This window comes from Mercenaria mercenaria, chromosome 5 (assembly GCF_021730395.1).
Source record: "Mercenaria mercenaria strain notata chromosome 5, MADL_Memer_1, whole genome shotgun sequence".
In the NCBI taxonomy this organism is placed as follows: Eukaryota; Metazoa; Mollusca; class Bivalvia; order Venerida; family Veneridae; genus Mercenaria; species Mercenaria mercenaria.
In genome coordinates, this window is record NC_069365.1 from 60,263,849 (window position 1) to 60,270,126 (window position 6,278).

Sequence of the window (6,278 nt, forward strand, 5' to 3'; positions counted from 1 at the left end):
GTTTGATGGAGTCTGTTTATGAGAGGTAATGAAATGTGCAGCACACACCACGGCTTAAGCGGAATTTTATTATAGTATAAATGAATGTACTCTATGATCTGAAAGGACCAGACAATATAACAACACTGAGTCCAAGTATGGGAACACGTATTAGAGCCACCACAAGGCACAAAATTAAAAACTGCTGTTGTGATAGTATATTTTGTCAGCTTGCTTCGGCAAGTAAAACGCAAAATTTAGACACTATTTTTTCCTGCTAATACAACCCGTAAAGTTTGTCAATATGGTCTGATATTTCTTTATCTCGTTGCGGTTTAAACTTTAATAATTGCCTTCTTATGTTCCAGCAACCACACCTACGGTCGACAGCGATCTAACTCGCCCTGAGTTTCCAGTCTCAGACACAATATTAGGATATGGACATGCTTGGTTTTCCGCGACATATCGTGGTGAGAAATCCTATAATTGTCGAACGTCAAGGGATACAGGGGCCTGGTAGGAAAATGAGCGAGAACTATGAGCTAGAAATGTATTCCTGTCTCTTTAGCGAAAAGATTCCTCGAGAGAAATACAAACCTCTGTCTTTTTACAATAATAAGCAAAGATGTGCGATGAAGTATAGATAAAATAAGTGAAAGTGAAACATTGAAAACATTTCATCACACTTAAAAGTTGAATAAGTGCTACACCATATTAAATGAATTTTACCATTTGATTAAAAATTAACTTGATGTTCTTACAATGAAATAATCGCTGTTTGATGATAGCCAGAATGGTTAAGGCGAAAATTTACAAAATATACGTATTAATAGAATACCTGTTTATATAGTTTTATTGAGAAATTGCGGTGCGGTTCCTTCGATGGTTATGTTGATAGCAACTAAAACAAAAGATAAAATGCGTGAGATTAGTTAAGACGAAAATTCTATTTCTGAAGTTTGCGTATCAAGATTAACAAATACATTTTCTTTTAAGGGTTTCGCAAAATATGGCACCATGGATGAATATTCTCATATCGATCTGCTGTATGGATATTTCCGGACATAAATGCAGGTATACACAGTCTTTGCAATGATTATAAAGCGGTTGAATGTTCAACAAGAAGAATTTTGCTGCAGAATGTAGTACATAATACATTTCTTTAAGATTTGTTATGTATAAAATTCATAAATGAAAATATGAAAAGTGATGACACAGTATTTGTGTAAACATAAAATAGATATGCGTGTGTTTATAAAGTGCTGTTTTTAGGTTAATATATCTAAGAAAAAATATATGAAGTATTTACATATTAGACATGAAATTTAATTGTGATTGCAATAACTAATAGTAAAATATTTGAGTGAAGGATGAACATAGTATATCTTAATATTTAGTCGAGTAGGTATTCGTACACGAGTAGGTATTCGTACCGAGAAGTTTTTCGGAATTGTACGAATCAATGTATATCCAGTAAAACCAGTATAGTATTAATAATTCTTAACTTATTTTCATGAGTACTAAAATGAAACCAATTCAGACGGGCACGATTCCATCTTTCGATATACAGAGGCATTTTGTCAAGCTCTAAACTTCATGCGGATCTTTTTCTTGGCCGGAGGATTTTTTGTTTAGTAAACCAAAGCTATCGCATCATCCAATATGGTTTAAGAAAACGGAAGTATATATTGACAAATACAAGTGAAATCATGCATTAACTTCTGTGTAATGTAATAGGTACAATTTCATAATTCCAAACATATCGTATCTTGTTACTCCAGTTATATCAGCCGCAGTCCATAGTTTCTTTTTTCTATATTTAAGGAATTTATGCAAATGTCAATGGTCCATCCGTATTGAAATTGACGGGATATGCTCTGCAAACCATTTTGTATTACGTAAGTGATAAACTTATTGCGAAAGAACAATGGCTCAGTGAAACAACAACTTGCGAATTTCCACAGCCATGGCAAGATACGAAAATGAACGCAACATCATCAGAGCCGTTTCGAAAGCTGCAGAATCCATCGGAATACGTTGGCTATTACGGGAATAATTTTCTTCCTGGCTTAAATGTTTCAACAAAATTGGGACATAATTCGTCGTTATTATTTCAAATGAACAGACTTAAAGGAGCTCTTCGTTCTACACATGACAAGGATAGATTTTTACTAGAAATCACTTCACCTTGGGAATACAGGCTCTTATCAAAAGACGATAACAATGTTACAATTAAGCTAAATACAACGTTTCTGCGAAATGAGATAGGTGTGGTTACATCTTTAGAAATTCAATATTTGGTGAAGGTGGTATTCACTAAAGGTGTATCAGTCCTGAACGACCTGGTTTCTGGAACGACTGCTGGATCCCGTCAAGACAAATACTTATCTTGGGGATAAGGTTCTTTTCTCCTACATGTGACTTCTACTAACCTGTATTTAAACGGTGCCCGTTTTATTGAAATTGAGCCCAGCCATTTAAACTCAGAGTGTGACTATAATAGCATTGACTTATATACAAATGTTCCATTCTCATTAGTGTTACATGTGTGAACAGTAAAATGAATATTGTTCTCTGTAAAAAATAAGTAGCGCTGCTTTTACAACAAAACATTAATAAATAAGAGTCAGGGAAAATAATCAAATTAACTTAAACTAAGTACGTAAGCACGTGACATTGTGACTTGTCATAACAATCTTTAGATAAATTCCTTGATTTATATAGATCAATTTTATAATATACAAGAACAGACAAATATTCGTTTTATATGTGTAGGTGGTCTTTATCATTCGAAAATGGATATTTCAATGGTCTTCATCCATGTGTTCGTCAGTTTATCCGTTACATTTTTCCCGTGCCAAAAAGTGACATTTTTACATGGTTGACCAATGCCTCAACCTCGATACTAATTGAATCATCACACTTCATTTAAATTACTTTCAGAAGTATAACTCTTAAATGCTGACGATAATTGAATTAAACAAGATATGTCACGTGTTGATGCCCCTCCCCGCCCGCCCCTCACGTTTGAGCAGCTCGGGTGGCCGAAGCCTTATATGTAATAAACAAAGGAAGTTGAGTAGTTGATCCCCCCGGGTAGAGTCGTTGGAAGTCTGCATGGCCCATCCTCGTCGTCCCATCCTTTGCAGGGCCACTCCCTCCGGATTAGTCAGGACACCGACAGTTGTCTTGGCTCCACCTCTGGCGATGCCCTGTGCCTTCTCCGCGACGTGCACGCTCCGGAGGGAAGGAGAAGATATAAAACTTTACCAAGAAATCTGATATTTTCTAAGTGCAAAAGGGGCCATAATTCTTGCAAAAAGCAAGATGGAGTTATGTTTCTTGCTGTACTGAGTCAGCTATTGATGGTAAACAAGTGTTGCAAATCTTAAAGCAATAGCTTTGATAGTTTAGGAGAAAAGCTTACCTAAAATAAAACTTAACCTGGCAACGCCAACGCCAACGCCGAATGCAATAACTCTACATTGATAACATATTGCATTACACCCTTTCATTATTTTTTTTTTTTGGAGTATAACAAAAAAAGTGCTGACGGGAATTCAGGCACCCCACCCACGTCTCTCTCAGTTAGTCTGTTCTTCACAAAAAGTGGGATCCTGCGATAAGTACAAGAAATTTTTCATGAAAATTAGTATATTGATAAACGGCAATACGGTAAATATATACATGTATGTTTGTTCATGTTGTTGCTCCGGCAATAAATAGTCCCCAAATTATGACCAAAAAGTTGAATCTGCGATAACATAAAAGTACATCAGATTTATATTGAAACTTGGTACATAGGTAGAAGACAGTGTGGAGAACACGCGTGTAATTGTATTTTCTACGTGTCTTTCCATTCGCTTGTCTGTTTGTCTGTTTGTCTGTCTGTCTATCCATAGTCAAAAATAGATCATGCGTTAATATTAAAAGTACAAAATAAAAAAGTGGAAAACAACATGTCGTCGAACACAACGAAAACGAAAATGTTGCAGGGTCGGCTTAATTGAGCCTGTTCATGGACGGTAGTGGGAATGCAAGCTACCGTCTACGTCCTCTAGCTCCGGGTTGAGCAGAACTCAACATTTACGCATGCTATAAGTAAAGGATATAATTTAGAGACATCCGCTGATGTATTCAAACAGCGGTGCACATGGAACCTTAAATGATGCACAGAGTGCGATTCCACGAAAAGCGGCGTATTGTCCCCAGATAAAATAATGGCTTTGACCTAAAAGAGAAAACAATGGGCAGAACTTAATAAAGGGGATCTGTGGTTAATGGATCGTGGGTTACTTGAAGAATATACAAGGTTTTTGTTAATTCAGTCTCAATAAAAGTGTATTTCCTGCGGTAGTAAATGTGACAAAGAACCACCACCCTTCCGTTAGCCTGTTTTTTCTTTGGTTTCCTCACATGAAGAAATCTAAGCCCCGAGCGAATCTCAAACCCACATCGGTGAAAGGGCAAGTGATTTAAAGTCAGCGACCTTAACCAGTCGGCCAACAATGCCCCTTATTCTTTTGACTTACCAGCACTGGTAAACACGTACTGTAGACTGGTCATATTGCACAAACTATTAACCAGCATATTAAATAAATAAAAGTTATCATGACTCACTATGCATTTAATCAACTGGGACCAACTACACAGAAGTTTTCATGTGTTGTGTTGCAGAAATCTATAGACATTTACCCTCGGTCATTATATTGGTTTCTGGATTCATTTTTCTGCAACTTTCTGTTCAGTGATATATGTCTTTTCGCCTAACATAAATTACTCTTGCCAAGTGTATAATTACTTCCGGGGAAAAAGTCGTTACTGTCAGTATTTTCTTCGAATAAAACATGATCAGACATTTACGATAATCGCTGTAAAACACAATAGGACATCCCCTTGGAGTGGCCAGTGAGAAAACAACACTTAGGTTTCTAAACCAGTCTAACGTATACGAACCTCAGCATGTCATAATGTTACAATAAATATATTATCATCGTGAGGCGAACCCCTAAAACATGGTTGTTTCTACATTGATATTTTTATTGCCCTGGCTTCGAAGGTATGGTTCAGCCATCAGATAAAATTGTGCTATTTTAGAGGCTTAAAGTTTTCTTATAAAATCTTTGCACTATTTACATAAAAAATAAGCATGCAGCCAGGGAGCCGGGCGGCTAGGCTAACATCTATATTACAAGTTCAGTCCGACTTTCTGCTAATTCAAAATAAACTTGTCTAAAGGTCAGACTCAGAGGTCAGTGACGAACATAAGTTGCTTGTTGGCATTAAATGACTGCTAGTTATGTATGTGAAATTGACGTTATTTGACGTGTTCCGTAGTGTATAGTGGTTATCGCGCTCGCCTTACACGCGAGAGGTCTTTGGTTTTAGATCTACAGGAGCCGATTAGTTATATTAAGAGCATTTTAAAAGTTTATATTTTTAAAATATTTCTATAGTTGACAACTACACTTAGTCTTCCAGCCTAGCCAGTTTACGTTTTACCTTTTAGAACAATTTAAAACCTCTGTATCAACCGCATTAGGTAACACGTTACTTTTGGTTTTGTTTTATATCATTTTCTGTCATTCCTTGGTGTTTGTTTTCAGATCATGATTTGTCTTTATATCTTCGTCACGTGGAACGAAATCAATCTTGCGAGTTTATTACACGCATGAAAAAAGATGGTCACCGGAAATCATTTTCTACATACTTATCATTTTTATTTAGACATACTAATATGCCTGCTATACATACTGACTGACACATTCCTTTCAGCCCGCAAACAGTGTCATTCAGGAGGAATGCTTTTTATTTTATGCTCTTCAGTGAAATGCTGAAATTTATCAGTGTTTTTAACAGTGAAAATATCTATTTTTATTTTTCACTGGCACGGAACTACACTTGAATGCGAAAGAATATGAATTATTAATAATAGAAAATTCCTTGAAAAACATACTTCATTAAAGGCATAGATGTATAGAAATACTAACAGGGTCATAAATATATACAAATGTACATTCAATCATAATAAAATGTAAAAGAAACCAGGAAACGTAATAGAACTATTTACATTTTTTTTTCTATAAAAATATAGTGACGTCACGACATTAACACGTCATGATGCGATGCACGTGAGGTTGCGCGGACAAACTGGATATAATTTCGTTTAAACCATTAAAAATACATAAAATAAATAAGAAATGTGTTGGTTTAAGTGTAAGATCGAACTGTATTCCACTCGTGAACACCATGATTTACATTTTCGCTCGTGGCTGTGCCACTCGTGAAAATATTGCATT

General features: G+C 35.9%; 1 long non-coding RNA gene across 1 annotated transcript; it reads left to right on the forward strand.

The window, feature by feature from the left end:
* Window positions 1-344: 344 nt before the first annotated feature.
* On the forward strand, window positions 345-2,700 carry LOC123559075 (uncharacterized). The gene is made up of 3 exons (XR_006687875.2): window positions 345-449; window positions 976-1,053; window positions 1,804-2,700. It is a non-coding gene; the product is annotated as an uncharacterized LOC123559075 (long non-coding RNA).
* The last annotated feature ends 3,578 nt before the right edge of the window (window positions 2,701-6,278 follow it).